The sequence below is a fragment of the Manacus candei genome, unplaced genomic scaffold, assembly GCF_025592945.1.
Source record: "Manacus candei isolate 608988 ecotype Guabito, Panama unplaced genomic scaffold, ASM2559294v1 h1tg000036l, whole genome shotgun sequence".
Lineage (NCBI taxonomy): Eukaryota > Metazoa > Chordata > Aves > Passeriformes > Pipridae > Manacus > Manacus candei.
Genome location: NW_026138084.1, coordinates 1,302,391 through 1,320,208, shown reverse-complemented (window position 1 = coordinate 1,320,208; position 17,818 = coordinate 1,302,391). Strand labels below are relative to the sequence as shown.

General features: G+C 41.2%; 1 protein-coding gene across 4 annotated transcripts in view; it reads right to left on the bottom strand.

Moving 5' to 3' along the window:
• ATP2B2 (ATPase plasma membrane Ca2+ transporting 2) overlaps positions 1–17,818 on the bottom strand; it is a 361,992-nt gene that overhangs the window by 216,960 nt on the left and 127,214 nt on the right. Inside the window, exon 4 of one of the 4 annotated variants that reach the window (XM_051793218.1) lies at positions 14,137–14,239. The exons of the other annotated variants lie outside the window; for them this stretch is intronic. The gene's annotated coding sequence lies outside the window, so the exon portion shown is untranslated. The remainder of the gene's footprint in view (positions 1–14,136; positions 14,240–17,818) is intronic. 4 annotated transcript variants of the gene reach the window in all.

Sequence of the window (17,818 nt, the reverse complement as noted above, 5' to 3'; positions counted from 1 at the left end):
TACATAATTTAAACCCAGTCTGATGGCAGCCCAATAAAATCTAGTCTGTTTAGTCCCTTTCTCTATATAAAATCTGCATGGAGTTCACTGTATATTTTTAGCCTCTAATACAACATGGGACAACAAATCCTAAAAATTTTTAAATTCTGTTATTATTAATTTCATTACCAAAAGTCAGTCAAGGATGAAATTTGAAAGTAGAAATATCTGACTTGAGGGTAAAAAGACATTGGGAAGGGAACTCAGCCAGCCAGCCAGAAAAATAATACATTTATTTATACATTAATACATAGTACACTCCTCTTGTCAGGAGCTGAAACCTTTCAAACACACACCACAGAGTGGAACCATGAAGAAAGGGCACAAACAGAAGAACATTCCCGAGGAAATCAATAGCCAGAAGTAGGATATCCATTTCTCACCCTGTGCTGATTTTGGTATCAAAACCAAAATTGGTAGATTTAAACCCAACACCTGTGCCTGAAGTTCTCCTTCCCAGTCCTTAAATACGTTCAGGTGACAACACTGAAGCCACTATAGGCGAAATGTTGCTGTTTACAACCTCATTCCTTTCTCTTAAAAAAAAAAGGCACAATGATGGTACCTGGTAGACTTAGGCCACTTTGCCAGCATGGCTAACCAAGAGCACGTTTCCCTCCACTGAAGTTCCTCACAAAAACCTGGGAAGTTATTCAAAGACTCCTCCCTGGTCTTTCCCACTCAGCTGCACAAAGAAGATCTGACTAACAGGACTACACAGACTCAGAATCAACCTAGGCCAAAAGCAAAATTTGGGACTCAGGAATAGAAGATGGCAAATGGGAATGGGTTTGTTCTTAGGACAGGATCTCTCCAGAGAAAATTTTGGTAAACTCTGAAGCAAAAGTATGAGAATTTGATGTCTTCCCCACAGATGCTGGAATGGCAGGAACCAAGGGATGAGACAACCAGGTAGCTCAGAAGCAGCTGTCTGTGGCACTAACCTCAACAGGGATCCCTTTACTTCATATGTTGAGGGGGTGGAATTTAGGTCCCTCAAGCCCATTCATCTTCTGCACTTCTTAAGCTGCTGTAAAATGCCCATTTTTGGTCTGAGTTACCTGGTGACCTGCTGCACAGAAGTGCAGAATTGATTTTCAGAAGGGGCTGCAGCAGCCAAGCTGACACAGGCTTTGCCTTCTCCCCGTGTCACTCCCACTGTTTGTTCTCCCTCCATAATTGCTGGATCTGTGGGTGGAACACCCTTGACCCAGACAGCGGGTTTGGGAGGACAGGGAGATGCTGATGGGTCATTTTTCTGCTGCCTGGCAGCTCAATGAAGTTGCAACCTTCCATTTAGAGAGTCAGGGGAGATGTTAAGCACACAGAAAATCAGAGTCTTCATTTCAAACCAAGCTGCCCATGTCTGACCTTACTCTGACACTGGAACCAAAGCCACCCACAAATGAACACATGGTGAGCTTTCCCATCACCACTTCTGTGAGCGAGTCCACTGAAGCCACCACCCAGTTTCCAGCCAGCCCAAAAGGCTTATTTTAAATGCTATATTGTTCACTTACTCAGCAAAAGTATTTTGAGAGGAAAACACACCAAAACAGAAAGTTGTATGAAGAGTATTGCATACCATGCTTGATGGCAGTGCAGATCATTTACCCCTTAAGACAATTCCCCAGAACTGGGATTGTTAACAAGCTTAATTACCAACCCCATTCTTAATGCTTTTCTTTCCCATTTCCAGGTGGCATAGTTTTCACCCTGTGACCTGAAAGAGTCACACAGCCACAGAGTCACACAGTCCACATGATTGGTTTTCCAGTTGGACCAATATGAAAGTTCTAATTTATCATTCAGATCTGAGAAAAAAAAAATTCTAAACCTTTAGGTCAGGCAAGGGAGAATAGCACTGCACATCATTCAGGGTTTATCACTGGTATATTTGCTATTTTCAACAGATAAAATTGAAATAAGTACATTTCCCTGTACTGGCTGAGGAATGAACTCTCTACAGGTTCACAGAAAAGAATACAACACCCAGTGACTGCACTGAGACTTAATTAAACGTTTCAGGGTGGCATCTGCACCCTGACTTCAGAGCTGAACTTCCACTGAGTGAGAGATCACCACAGGCAAAACCTCCAGAAGTGGTATTGCTGGCAGGAAAACATCATACAAGGCCTGTATTGAATATTGAGTAACGCTCTCATTTAAACACAAAATCTTTTCATTTTTCATGTTATCGTTTCACAAAATCACTCTTCACTTGCTGAGTAGGAGGTCTAAGCAGAGCTGTAACTGGCTCCAGTGCAGCAATTGTTTAGCTCCTACCAGCTATTCAAAACCAAGCACAGTCATTTAAGTGACTTCCAGTTAGATCTCACATATATTAATAAATACATGGAGTAAATTCAGTACAAAATTAGGTGAAGGCAAATCTTACGGTCAGTTATTTCTCAGAATGCTCAAGGTTAATGAAATCAAGCAGACATTTGCAGAAATCATAACATTCAGGGGCTTTAGGAACTCATTACTCACAGTTGTAATCCATTTTCCTAATCCAGTGAATGGTATTGAGCAATAAAACATTTTGGTCATCTGCTGCAAAACTGTTTCCTAAGTGATTGTTTTATTCACTGACACTGCAACAACTGAAGTAATGCACAATTAAATTAAACTATTTTTGGCCTGGCATAACCAGCATAATTTGGGATATTTCCCATTTTTAACAAGTGAATTATAATATACACTGTAGGAATATGTATCTGAAAGCACTATACACTTCTGCATTTAACACCCCAGAAAGTATAGACTATTTGTAATAATACCAGTAGATTTTCTGCAATACAGTGCTGACATTTTATTGAGAAGATGCTTGGGTTTTATTATCCATACACTGGCAAAATTAGAGGTTAGGCTCACAAAACAAGTTTCCTTCTCCATAATTTGATCACAAGGCTTTCCCTTGCACTGTAGCACGCTCTCCCCAGGACATGAGGCTTTTGTAATGCTGCCTCACCCCCATTTCCCCTGACAAGCCCTGAATTCATTTTCATGTTACAATCAAGTTCACAGAGGAGAAAGAACTCACAGGTATTTAGGTGCAGCGACTGTCTTGAATATTTGAATCTCTCTCGGGGTCTGAATAGAGGGGAGACAACTCATTAGCAGAGATCCTGATGGAAAAGCTGTAACACAGCAGCTCCTAGAGGTTACCAGCTGGTTAGTACTTAAAAATCTTCAACAGCAAAGGCAACCACTGGTCCCAGTGCAGCAGCCAGGGAGGGTGAGGAGGGACAGGAGTTGTTACACAGGGAAGGAAGAGGAAGGGCAAGGAGGCAGTGCAGTGGGATATGGATATCATGGGGGTGGCTTAGAGTCAGAGCCGGACAACAAATGCAAAAGAATGTCCTCTTTTGTACACGAGGGGAAACACAACATGGCAGTGCTGGGGACACTGTGGCATCAGAATTCAGGGACCCAGCACAAGGGCTGTAGGTAGCCCTATGTCAGAAACTGCTTTTCTTGTTTATCCACGTGTTTATGTAAATTAACAGTTCTCTCAATCTAACACACTGAGAATAAACCACAGATAAAAGACACAAAATAAATAGAACTACTACTAACATATTCTTAATGGTTCTCTCATAAGTTGAAAGACAACAATATGATTGGTGATAGGTAAAACCCGGATAAAGCTTCAGAAAGTTTACTTAAGCCAAACAGCTCCTTTAGATTTGGTTTCAATGCAGAAGATTTCTGCTTAACTTCAGTTTGGAGCACTCTGTTATCTTGTTTAGATTTTGTTTAGACAGGTTTGCCCATCCCTAATGACTGATATATTTGCCTAATTAGCCTTTTAGCCCTTCACTGAGAATTTACTTGATGTAGGTCTTGTGAAAAATCTACAATAAGATCAGAACCCCAACAAAATACACTGCATTACCTGCTTCTTCCCCCATCAGCTTTGACGGTATTCCTAAGTACCAATTGTTTTCAGCTTATACTCAAAAGGAATAAACAAAGGAAAACAAGCCAAAAAAAGCCAAAACAAAAGAACCGAAATAAACCCCATCACTGCTCATCAAGACTAAGCAAAGGAGAAATTTGCTGAGCAGCAGCTGCCACAAAGAGGGAACCCAGAGAGGAAACTGCCAAGACCTTTTAAAGTCTCCTTCTCTAGGAAGATTCATCTCTTCTCTCATAGCCATTTTTTTCAGTCTTTTAAACTACAAATAACTGCATGGCTCTTTATCACTATATTTTCATCTATATGTCCTTCCCTGGAGAACCTGTTGAAAGGTTTACCTGAAGAAAAATCTTTGCAAGCAGAGCAGTGCCGTGGCTGCCTTGAAAACCAGTCCTGCCCAAACACAGCCCTGAACAGAGACACCAAATCCAAAATTGGTGGATTCAAACACAGCACCTGTGCCTGAAGTTCTCCTTCACAGTCCTTAAATATGTTCAGGTGACAACACTGAAGCCACTATAGGAGAAATGTTGCTGTTTACATCCTCGTTGCTTTCTCTTAAAAAAAAAAAAAGGCACAATGATGGTGGTACCTGGTAGACTTAGGTCACTTTGCCAGCATGGCTAACCAAGTTATATATATAAATTATATTATATATACGGTATAATTCATTCTATTTTAGCTAATGAAGGTTTAAATCAACTTCCAATAAACCACTCACAGCTCAAAGCTGGTCAGGAAATTCAGTAAGCATCCTTAAAAAAAAAAAATAAAATCTTAAAAAAAATACATATACACAAACACACATAAAGTCAAGAAATGTTCTGGGAATGTTAAAAGTGCAAAACACAGTGTTCAAGAGAAAAAATGCCAGGAGAGCTGATGACAAAACCTATTGCATCATTCCTGGGGTCCAAGCCCACACAGCCACCCCTGGCCTGGCGGGCCTGGAGCAGCACATGTCCTGCCAGCAGAAAGCTCCACACTTTGAAGGCCCAAGATGTTTATTTTCAAATACTAAGGTTTAATCCTTGTTATGTCCAACAGCTGAGTCAAAACCTATTTACTGGAGGGATTGAAGTCAAAGAGGAATCGTGATTGTGTGACCTTCCAAAACAGAACTCATATGGCTCCAGCAACACACACTAAGGCACAGAAGGTGTTACCAAAGCACAGTTATTCGATATTCTCTTATAAATAAACACCATCATAAGACAATGGCTGTATTTGTACAGTCTTTCTTCAGCTCATTTTCAAAAGTGTCTGCTTACATAAATACATACTACTTTTAAAAAAAATTAAGTTACCTCTATAAAAATACCCAGTTCTGTCTCCAACATATATTTTAGGTGTTCTCCTTTCTCTATCATCTACTGGCCATACAAAATAAGCACCTTTAACTTGGATTTTGACAGTTGTTTCCTATTTTAAAATTAAATTTCTAGTTAAATCTTCAGAAACACAAAAAAAGAGACTTTTTTTACGGGAAAATAAGAAGCAAATTAAAACACGAGATGAAATGCAACAGTGGAAGTACATGGAGCACACTATGCTGCTTGAACTCTCAAGAGCTGTCTGATTTAGCTGAAGCAACCCAAGGTTTTTCCACAGAATATAAATAAAATTAAGATCAAAGAGAAGAGGAAAGATTCACCTACTACCTCTGTAAGAAACTGCATTCTGAGCATGAAACCAAGAAGGACCAAAAAAAAAAAATCATAAATTGCAAATAGTTTCTCTGTTTCACGGGCTGAGTGAAGACAAATGAGAACAGCCCTGAGAGGCAGCTCTGTTGAATGGAAAAGGGAAAAGGAGGAAGAAAATGACACCAGTTCAAAGTACTAAAAAAACCTCAACCAAACGCAGGAATTTCTTAGATTACATTAATGTTGACTGCGAATTTAAAAAAACTAACACCACAATGGATGTATTATGATCACATATTTTATATAGCCTGCAGTCCTAAATTTGCATGGAATTAAATGTCTCATCTGGAGAATGGTCTAATAGTCCATTGTAATTTGCTTAGTTTATTTTCCATGGGTTTTGTCCCATGGTTGAAATGCGTGGGGTGGTTACATTGTTTTCTCCAGAAAATACTGTTAGAAAGAAGTAACTCTAAAAGAAGTATCTGCTGGCCAGCTCACCTGTGTTTTAAAAATAATAAGAATTTTTTTCCCTTTACTAGATATGTGTTACATGTCTCCAAATATTCAGAAAAAGGAAAAAGCCAAGAGCAGATACATGAAAAGGCTTGGATTGACTTTGAATGGAATGTCAAGCTTTGGACTACCTTTACTTGCAGAGAAGTGATACCTATAAGCACATATCTAAATTATTTATCACAGTTCTATTTAACAAAAAAAAAAAAAAGGTTCAATCAACTGCTTTAAAAGGAAAAGTGAAACTAAGGAGCTCTTCAGGACCTGAAACAAAGTGCACAAATGAAAAGAAACTTCTAAAAATTCCAAATGCATCTCAAGATGAAAACTCTACTTCATGGACAGCAATCACTTCATCTCCATTCCCTCTCTCAGCACTATGAATTCTGGTAGGTTTGTGTTTTATCTTCACATCCTGTACTACCAGAGTGTGTTTTGTTCTTGGCCCAACATGAGCCTTCTTCTTTCTGTTTCTTGATACATATTTACAGACAATATTTAATAATAATAAAAATAATAATAGACTTAATAACAATAAAATTAAAAATACATAGACTGCACATGTCACACAATCAAACTACACTTCTCAAACACAGCATAGTGAGGCTTGCAACAATATTCAAACAGGCACCATCCATTCAAAAACAAGTCACTTTACAAACTGCAATAATTATTATGAAATATCTGCAGTGAAAGTCAATGGACTCTATTAATGGAGAAAGACTCGAAACAGAGTTTTTCTTAGGAAGAACAAGGAATGAACGCCAGCTGTGTTATTTCTCTTAAATCTGGAGACAAACCTAAAAGACAGACAGAATTAGTTCCCTCTCTCTTCCTTCAGTTTCTTTAATGTGGATTTTTTTTTTATGAATAACCTACAAATCTTTCACTCAGAATTATTTTGGCTATTTTAGACCAGATGCACCCAACACATAAATGTGCACTGCTTCATTAAGTGTAGCTCTACCAGAAAGAAATAATTTAGGTTAAAATACTGTAAAACAGACATGATTGAAAAAATGTGCCACGACAAACAGTAAATGACACAGTTGCAGATACATGAAAATAAAGTCTGAAATGCTTTAAATGGACCTAATAAAAAATTCATATCAAAATAAACAATTTAATAAATTCAGGTTTGAGGGTTTTCCTTTAACCTCTGAATATTTTACTGCTCATGATTTTAATTACTATGTAGGACACTGCCAACTGCTGCCACCAATATCTATCCCTATGTAGCAAATATTACTTCTCAAAATCTAGATAATGTATCTCAGAATGAATGAATATTTTGGGGAGGCCATGGGGTTAATGGGATCCCTTAAGAAAAAGACTCTGACCCAGCTTATATTTAGGATTTCCACTTTTACACAGCTTTGGGAACATTTTCTCTGGAACAGAACAGAATAAAAATGTTTAGTTTGGAAAAGCCCTCTAAGATCATCAAGTCCAACTGCTACCCCAGCACAGCCATGTCCACCACCCAGCCATGTCCCCATGTGCCACATCCAGACAGTTTTTGAAAATGCCCAGGAATGGTGACTCCATCATTCCCTGGGGAGCCTGTGCCAACGCTTGACAACCCTTTCAGTGAAAACCTTTTTGCAAATCTCCAATCTAAACCTCCCCTGGTGCCACTTGAGGCCTTTTCTTTTTGTCCTGTCACTTATTACCTGGGAGCAGAGCTCGACCCCACCTGGCTCCCCCCTCCTGTCAGGGAGTTACAGAGAGTGAGAAGGTCCCTCCTGAGCCTCCTTTTCTCCAGGCTCAGCCCCCCCAGCTCCCTCAGCTGCTCCTCATCAGACCTGTGCTCCAGACCCTTCCCCAGCTCCATTCCCTTCTCTGGACACACTCCAGCCCCTCAATGACAAGAAGTGTCATGAGGGGCCCAAAACTGCCCCCAGGACTGGAGATGCCTCAGCAGTGCCAGCACAGGGGGACAGACACTGCCCTGGTCCTGCTGCCACTCTAGTGCTGATGCAAGCCAGGTGCCCTTGGCCTTCTTTGCCCACCTGGGCACACCTGGGATCATGTTCAGCTTCTGTCACCAGCACCCCCAGGTCCTTTTCCAGCTTTCCAGCTGCTCATCCACTAGCCTGGGTCTGCAGGGAGCTGTTGTGATCCAAGTGCAGGACCCGGCACTTGGCCTTAAAATCACAGAATCAACCAGGTTGGAAAAGACCTCCGAGACCATCAAGTCCAACCCTTGATCCAACACTGCCATGGTTCCCAGACCATGGCCCTGATGCCACATCCAGTCTCTTTTTAAACACCTCCAGGGGTAGTGAAGCCACCACCTCCCTGGGTAGCCCATTCCAATGGCTGATTACTCTCTTCATAAAAAATTTCTTCTTAATATCCAAGCTGAACTTCCCTGGTAGAGCCTAAGACCGAGCCCTCTAGTCCTGCTGCTGGTTGCGTGGGAGAAGAGACCAACCCCACCTGGCTACAACCTTTCAGGGAGCTGAGGAGAGCGAGGAGGTCTCTCCTGAGCTTCCTCTTCTCCAGGTTGAACAACCCCAGCTCCCTCAGCCTCTCCTCACAGCACTTGTGCTTGTGCTCACTGAACTTCACACAACTGGCCTCAGCTACTGATCCAGTCTGTCCAGCAGATCTGTGCAAGGAAAATTACCCAGTCTCTCAAATTAAATATCCCCCTCTAGAGAAATGCACTGATGACAGCTCTTAGTCAGAACATCACAACTCACAGGCCTTCAGGTACCAGCAGTGCTCCTCACACAACCTGTACCTGGTACTAATCCTGAAATTCAGTTCTGCTGGGTTTTATGCATGTGCATCCCAGCAAAGGGCACCAGGGAACCTCACCCAACACCACCAACACCAGTGCCTTAGAGAATGGTGCACAGCACCAGCTGCTTCCTTAGAGTCACTGCAGGGACCCCACCAACTCCCAACAACACACACTTAAAAATATTCTTTGCACAACACCAGCAAACAATTCTGCAGCATCATACCAGGACACTTCCCCTTGATTAGAAACATTTGCTCAAATGAGGTTATTTTGAGTTGCAACCAAGTACGTTACCTTGCATTAGGAAATGATTCATCCAGACAGATTTTAATTAAAAAATTAATATTTTGTGCCTAAGATAGTATTTAATGTTCTAGACCAAGTGAGATTTTAGCCTGAATCCTAGGCAGCACTGCACTTTCCATGCCTTGATTATTCAAATATCAAATCCTTGTCAAAATAAATTTGAAAAAAGCTATTTAAGAAGCATCAGTTTTTAAAGGATTAATATACTGATTATGTGTAATGATGGCTCAACCACTAAAGATCAGGTTCTATTTTGCCTATTTAAAAATAGGTGGATTTATCAGTCCTTTCTAGTTGTAAGCAATATGTTTGGAAGATCTGAATATGCAAAAATCTGTTGCTGCAATTAAGTTGAGATGAAGGACAGACTCTAATCATGTCGAAAATAACAGGTATATTCATAAAGGCTGGAATGCATCCAAAAGTTCAGTGGTAAGACAACTATTACAGTCCACATGAGAAGAGGCAAAATATTGTTATGGCAAATTGCATTAAATTATCCTTTTATGTTTCTTTCTCTGCAGGTGGATGTTCTACCTAAAAATACCAAACCTATCAGGCCAAATCTTTGTTTTGGAAGAATTTTCAAAATCTAGTAACCAGTATTTGCAGGAAACACTAATAATTTCCATTTGATGTTTTTTTACACATGTCCAATTGCACCTGGCATCTCCCAGTGTTCCCATCCTGAGGAGCCCGTGCCTGTCAACAGCACATAATTCAGGGACAAGTACTTGCACATCACTGTTATCTCCAAGATGCAGGACTATGAAAATATTTCATTTGCAAAGTGTCTTCAGCCGTCTCTTGAACCACTCTCTTGCTGCATTCTCCTGATGAAATTATCCCTCCTCATCTCCCCAGCCCTGTACACGTACTCAAGGACATCCTGAAAATGTGGAGCAGCACTAATGCAGCACCATGCTCACAAACCTTCCTTTACACAGGGCTGCACGTTCAGTTAGGGAACCAACAATTCCCTTGGATTTCAGGGAGAACTGTATGTGTTTCGAAACCAAGGGGATCATTTTTTTTCGTTTGCTGCATGATATAATTCCTGTCCAGAACTCTCATTTGTGAAGGAAGATGGAATAAACAACACCAGCCTACATTTCCCTCTTGTTGTTTCTGGCTGGTTTGCATTTTGAGGAAGAAATTCAGTAATTCAGGCCCCCCCATTCTGTCCCACTGGCTTTGAAGATGACCACGAGCACTGGCCTGTGGCATCCCTTCTCCTGGGCCCTGCACCTCCCTCCCCCTTCAGCAGCACTTGCAAAAAACAGACTGGAAACAGCTTTATCGCCAGCAAGACCTTCAGCACAGACACAGCCTGCATGAGTCACAGTGTCCTTGCAGTGCTCTTGCTCACATCATTTGGCACAGCAGCTTAAATCTCCAGCAGGAAAGTCCTGGGATGCGACGGCTGCACATCTGACGAGGGCTCTGAGCTCAGCCCTCACCAGTCACAGCAAAGGCATCTTCATCAGCAAGGCTGAAAAACTCAGCTGGTCAGCAAGGATTTCTTACCTGTGCATTTCCCCCACAAAACTCATCAATCTACAGCGACTCCAAACCACTGAAGAGCATTAGCAAGCTCTACTCTGTCATTCCTACACACTGGGAAAGGCTTTATTCAACTATCCCCAGAAAAATCTAAGTGCAGTAAGAAAATCGTGATTTTTGCCAGAACTACCAATTTTAGTGATTTTAATATGAAAATAAATCTTACCTATAAGTTTTCTACCATTGGAGATTAATTGCATAAATAAATGGGTTAATATTGAAACCAGAGGAAAAAACGAGGGTTTGTTTCGCTTCTTTTGTTCTGTTCAATCTTCAAGGTATTAGACAAAAATAAGAAAAGTTCTTGGTAATCTTAAATCTGATTTACTTGGAAATGAAGTATTTTTGAAAACCACTGTCAACCACTTTCAGCCACTGAAGTCATTGGACAGGTCAGTTCTGCAAACTGCATGTAACAATTTAATGAACATGGAGAAAGAACTGCATTTAAGGCTATTTCTGGAAAATGGCTTTTGATTGTGGTTTTTAGAGTGAACACAGGGTGGACTGAAATTATATTTCAGCTTTGTGAACGCTATTTGAAACATTTAACAAGAATTCTTGACCCTTATTACCACATATTTTTTAAAAAGGTTCTTTCCTGTCTAATAAGATGATTGATAAAGTGCATTTCTAATCACAAAGTAACATATTTGGGGTGTTTAAATGTTCCCAGTTCTAAGAATCGGTTCTGCAGTAAAGCATCTCTTCCATCGATGAACAGGAATTTGTTCACAGTGCAGACCAGCTGGGTAATGCTTGTACCACCACAGTTTGTGCATGAATTTTCCCTGGGGAAATAGATAGATTTCTAGTCATCTATTGCTTCCTTTTGAACTGCACATAAGGGATTTATAAAAAGGATTTTTCAGGCATGTCATCAGTCAGAGAGCTTTGGAGACAAACATTAGGTTCTCAAAAAATATTTTTACACTACTACTTGGACACTCACAAAAGCAATCACTTCCTCTTGCCAACTCTCAGATTATTATGCAATATACCCAAGCTTTTACATTCATTCAGCATACACAACTGTGGTTCAATTTGGCACATTTTTGGGTTTTAAATGTGAATAAGAATGCTTCAAAGAATAAAAATGAGTTGGGAAATATTTATACGAGAAGCTGAGTATGGATTAAAATTGCTTGGCTTCAAAAGTAAAATTAGATGATGTTTAATTTAGTTTATTTATGAAGTTGCATTTGTTCAATTTAAATACGTAATCTCCTTTGAGAGAGTTCAGCTTTGCAAAATGATAATCTGTTCCTATATTTCTATTAGTTGTGATTTATTCTGATTCAGTCCTTTGTTCAAAAATGCTAATGAAAGCAGATGATGCTGAAGAAGATCAACAAGGAACAACAACCAATACATCCATCGGTCTGAAAAGCAGGGAAAGACTGCACGACACAGTCAGGCAAGAAATCCAAGACAAAAGATTCCTAGGGAGACACTGGTTATGGAGAAACCCAAGCCCGGGGACTCAGTTGCCAGGCTGAACTAGCACGACCTTAATTCTCAATAACTCATCTCAAAAAGTCTTGCAAAGACACACAGCAAATTACCTTTCTCCTGTGGGTATATATTTAAGAGAGATGAAGTGCTAAAAATCAACCTTGCTGGGCTCTGATGACGAGGCTCCAGGGAGACAAACCCCTGCCTGAGGCTTTGGGGACGTGCTGGTTGCACGGAGAGATGAAGGACAGGGTGACAGCAGCTGTGCTGCTCCCCACGTGTGCTGAGAAGGCACCAAAGAGATTGTCAAATCAGACATTCAGGCTTTGCAGTTGCTTTGTTTCCCTCTCACTGCTTGTTTGTGTGTTTACTTTACTCCTTGGGTAAGATCATCAAGGCTCCCAGGGTGGCTGTAGGGTGGGGCCAGAGCTGTGCCATAAAACCCTTCTCCCAAGTCCAGCATTGCAGGCTCGTACAGCTGGAGCCAGAAACTCCTGTCACAAACATCCCTGAGGATTGCCAGGGTCAGGACTTCAGTTTGCAGCAAGACAAACAATACAATTTGCCACCAGTACCAGAGATCCTCAGAAATACCTTAACTACAGCAAGATTTTTCCCATCCTCTAAGCAGATCAAAAAACCTCCTAACCAATGCCACTGGTCTCCAAATTTTTTTTCTTAGGAGGCTATTTCTCATGGACACACACAGAACATTGCACCTTCTGTCTTTCCCATGGAAGCTGCTCAATCTTCACTGTAAGTCATATAATAATAGGTTAAGGGGAGGGAATCCCTATTTCTACACTTCTATTCGATTTGCTATCCTCACAAAGAGGTGAGAAAGAGCAGGATCCACTCCCTCTTCCTTCCAAAACTGAACTAAAAATAGCTTCATCCAGCCCTTATGGGCATCACCACAGATGTTTTGTGTTGTTTGGCTTAATGGAGTACATGGTTCATTCCAGAGCCTGTTCAACCTTTTGCAGGAATGAATTCCATAGCTCCCGAGAAATTTTTATCTCGAGCAACTACGAGTGTTCCCACATTTGTTTTCTTATTGCTGTGGTGGAACTTGGTTGCTACAAAAAAAAAAAAAAGTGGAGTCATGGGAGAGAAAGTCAAATCCATATAAAATTTTGAATTAACCAAGGCCTCAAGCTTTGAGGCTCTCTGTTCGCTAGAGAATGAACACAAAAAGCAGACCAACGTGGTTCTGTGCTACTCCTGAGGGTAACTCCTGAATAGAAATATCTGGCAGCTGGTAGGAAAGTTTCTAAAGAACTGGCTGTAAGGTCAAACAAGAATTACTGAGGAAGGGAGTGGATCTTGTGTGTGGGAGGGAATACAAAATTGGTATTGTTTTCAAGTGAACCACTGAAAGATTAACTTTGAATGGAATTCAACTACATAGTAAACTGAACAACAAAAAGGATTTTATAACAACTGCTTTCTACTTGGATGCTTTTAGAGATGTACCTGCATATATATGTATACATGCATACACACATACACGTATTTTCTTTTCCCTGTGGAAGGATGGTCAGAGCTCTGCTCAAGCACAGTGAAAACTGCCCTAATTGCAGGACTGGTTTGCATTTTCCAGTGTCAGTGGTGGTGCTTTCAGCACTGAGTGTACACTTCGATTTGCTCACCTCTGTCACAACCCCTGGGTCCTGCTCTGCCTAAAGAGAGCAGGGTTGGGCCCTCTGGTTCACCTCATGTGATAAATCCAGCACAGAGGCTTTCCAGAGAATCCTCTTCAATTCCCCTTGACCACAGGAGGATCTCAGCAGTGAGCTCAGAGGTGCCATCTCCCAGCATATTTCTGGTTACTTTAACATTTCGCAGAATTCTAATTCAGGTTTATTTTAAATATTACGATTATTCTTCTCTCAAGGTCTGGCAATTAAAGCTCTAAAAGTGCTGCTACTTACCTTATTGATAATGAAAAATTCAACATGTCCTGTATCTGCAGCTTTCATCTGCTCCAGATAAGATAAAGCAGGGGAACAAGATTTCCTGAGAAGGAGGCTGGACCTGATTAAGAAATGATATTCTGGTTTTTCTCTAACAAGTGGGGGAAAAAAATCCTAAAAAAATACTTTCCTAGCAGTATTTTTAAAGAAACCCTCTTAACCCAAAAGAAGATATGTAAATGAGGCTTGTATGTTAAGACCTCGTGCACTCAATTTTAATTCTTAAAAAGGTTCGAGCAAAAAACGCTTCAGATGTCTTCCATTTTCTGTTTCATTTCTTTCTATCCCCAGTTCTGGTATCAGAATCATGTTTTCAGATTAAAACTTCTAAGTGTACTTCTAAACTAGAAAAAGGAGGACAAGGGCAGGGAAGAGGACACTTAATTTATTATCTTTTCACATTAGAGTTACAGGGAACCTTAATGATATACCAAGCTATAAACCCTGTAGCTGGTACTGTATTAATCATCTGTCTACATGAGGACTCAGATAAATATATAATCCTATTTCTGCATTGCAGATTTTACATGTCCCTCCTTCAGATTGTTGGTTCTTTTTCCATTATTTTGTAAACACTGCTGGAGGGCAGGATCCATAACAAGGTAGGGAATGGCATACTAACTCTGGTTGCTTAAATTGAGCAGCTATATTAAGATTCATAAGAAGATAACCAAAGAAATAGGCAGCAATTCAAGCTTTGCAGCAAAGAGCACTTTTTTTAACATTTGAGCACAGTTTGTCTCTATCCACACGTTCTCCCTTCCCCAAGGTCAAGCCTGTTGCCAGCCCCAGGCAGCAGCTGGCCCACCCAGGCTCCCCCCAGCTTGGGCACGAGCCAGGTGCCACCTGCACATCCTAAGAACTTCATTTGTGACAGGCTCCAGCGGTCCCTATCCCTGTCACCTATTGTTACATCACATAGTCCTGGAAAAAGACACACTCTCTTCTTGCATCTTCCCATTTCAGCCCAAGCATGTCAATAGATCCCACCCCTCCACATTCTACACCTCTCTCTGATATTTAGGCACTACCCAGAACAGACAGACATACCCAGTCCTATTTTGGAGGAACCAAAATGGGATTTAAAATCAAATGAACAGAAGATTCTGCAAACAGTGGTGCAAGCACATCAACAGAGTGCCCTGAGGACTAACAGCTCCCCACATAAACTTGGGAATAAAACATCATCACTCAAACCTCTATGCCCTAAAGGGGAATTCTTGATGCTGCAATAGAAATATCAGGGCAGTCCTTTTGTGTTCTTTCTGGCCAACCCAAGACACACCAGGCAGCCCCCTCTGACTTGCCCCTCTGTGACAAGGGACATGTCCTGCTCCTTGCAAAATGATGCAGCGTGGGGATGAGAGAGGCACCAAACTTAGTAAGAACCAAAGAAAATAACCTGTAAAACTAAGAGCTTGTCTCCAGGCCTATACAGAAAGTTGGGAGATGTATTGCATGGAAATTCAGCATATCATTACTTCTGTAATCCTCCTGCTCCAATGGTTTGTTTTCGTGGCATTTTCAGCCATCTTATTCAGCAATGCTGATTTAGCACTACCATTTTATCCTGCAGTTCTCTGCATAACAATCACCACTACAGCATTACAGAGGCAACTAGTCCTACCATAATGCAAATGTCCTCCTTGGGTACTGCAACAATTTGCATTGCATCTAGGAAGCCGTGTGCAATTCTTCTTCAAATGTCCCAGGTTAGCTGAACTACTCATAAATAGGTATTGCTTGAAGCACTGGGGGAGGGAGGATGACAATCTCATTTCATTGTGGAGAGCAACACGAAGTCATTATTTCATTGTAATTGCATTTCACCGGTCCCTTAATATCAAACATCATTTTGATATATTTTTAGAACAACATGTGAAATCTTCCTTGCAGTTCAAGCACAGGGAAGGAACACAGTAAGCACGCAGGGTAAATTAAATAGCTGCCCTCAGCCAGGGCAAGAGTTTCTTCTCAAACTGACTTACAAAGGACACAAATCAATGCTGCCTGCTGACATTTGGGATTGCACATTTCCCAAGGAGACTGGAACAGTTTATTGGGAACACTGTTCTCTTCTAATTACCTGTGTGACACAAGGTGTACCATTCTGAAAGACAAGTTGTAACAGTAGCAGCGTATTTTCATTGTGCTTCATCAGCACCAGCGCTGGTGTCAAGGTTAGTGAGATGCTGAGCACGACCATTACAATGTATTCATCCCTCCCATATATTGCACATGCCAAAACAAAGAGCCCCCACACCTCTGGGAAGTGTCACTCTTTTCTCAAGGTCCACCAGTGCACAGAAAGCTACTGCACAAAGACTGTGGATGGCAGTACCTGTGTCTGAAAGGCCATGGCTGAGGCAGTCAAGGGAACAGGAATGGAGATCCTCACCATTCCCACTTACGGAGAAGTGTGGTACGGTCAGAGGTGAAAAACATTGCAATGCAGAATGCAGCAGATAATTGGGTGTGCAGGAGGGTGTAAATATGCCCCAAAATGTTCCACTCTCATGCATAAGCCTGCTCCTTGCTGGTTGCAGCTTGGCTGGGCTGCTTGCAAGTTTTGATAATACCTGGAACTAAATAACAGTAGAGCATGGAATTAGTGAAGAGTGATGAGACAGCACCACCAAAGAGGCTGATCCCGTGCTGTGTTCCTGCCCAGACTACGGAGATTTGGGAAACTGAGCCCCCTTGAGTTCCAGAAGGAAGAAGAGGCTGAACAAACAGGCTCCCCAAAGAAGTGGACTCTCAGAAAAGGTGACCAGGGATGACCACTGCAGACTGGACAAAAGACCCTGGAAGTAGGGGGAGATCCTGGAATTCTGAGATGCATGGAGACAAATACCAGAGATGCCTGGGACAGCTTGTGGGTGAGATCAAGTAGGGTAAAAGCTCTAGACTTGTTGGATCTTGAATGAACCTCAGTATCCAAGCCCAGTAGGGGTTGTCATTCCCTGCCTCACCTGTGGCAGCTGGTGGGAATTGTCTATCAGACTTTAGCTGAGTTATACAGAGGGAGGAATCCTTGAAGGCATTTAAAATGTTGTATCTAAACTGAGGTACAAAGTCTACACTGAATTGTGCTGTGGAGCACTTGTCTAAGTAAAAGTCTTCTCAGATGAAGTGCCTGTATGAGGAGTGTCATTTACTCCAAATGCCTAACTCATTTCCAGAGGTCAGGATGTGGGAAGGTCGGTGAACTGGACAGGCAATGACTACAGAAATAGCTCTTTGCCCAACATCTACCAGATAAGCATCTTCCCTATCCTGTTTCCTCATTCTGTGCGACAGATTTTTCAGCAAGAACCAAATCAGATTGGACTAAATCTCATTTTATTTTTAATTCATTTCATATGGTTTTATTTTTAACTCGCTTTAATTGAAATGCAGTGAACGAAATTATCAATTGAAATTACTTCATCAGCTGTGAGTCTTCATTTTTAATATATAAAATAAGCTCTTAGTAAATCTGAATCACTGACTTTTCTGTTTCCTCCTCAAACTCTAGGATGCTGATGTAATGTGCTGGGTACTCAGCATTGCAACTTCCACACTCTTAACCATAAACACACTCAGGATATTGACTATTTTTTTGGCATTTGGTGATAACACAGTTCTGGGCTAAATCTTG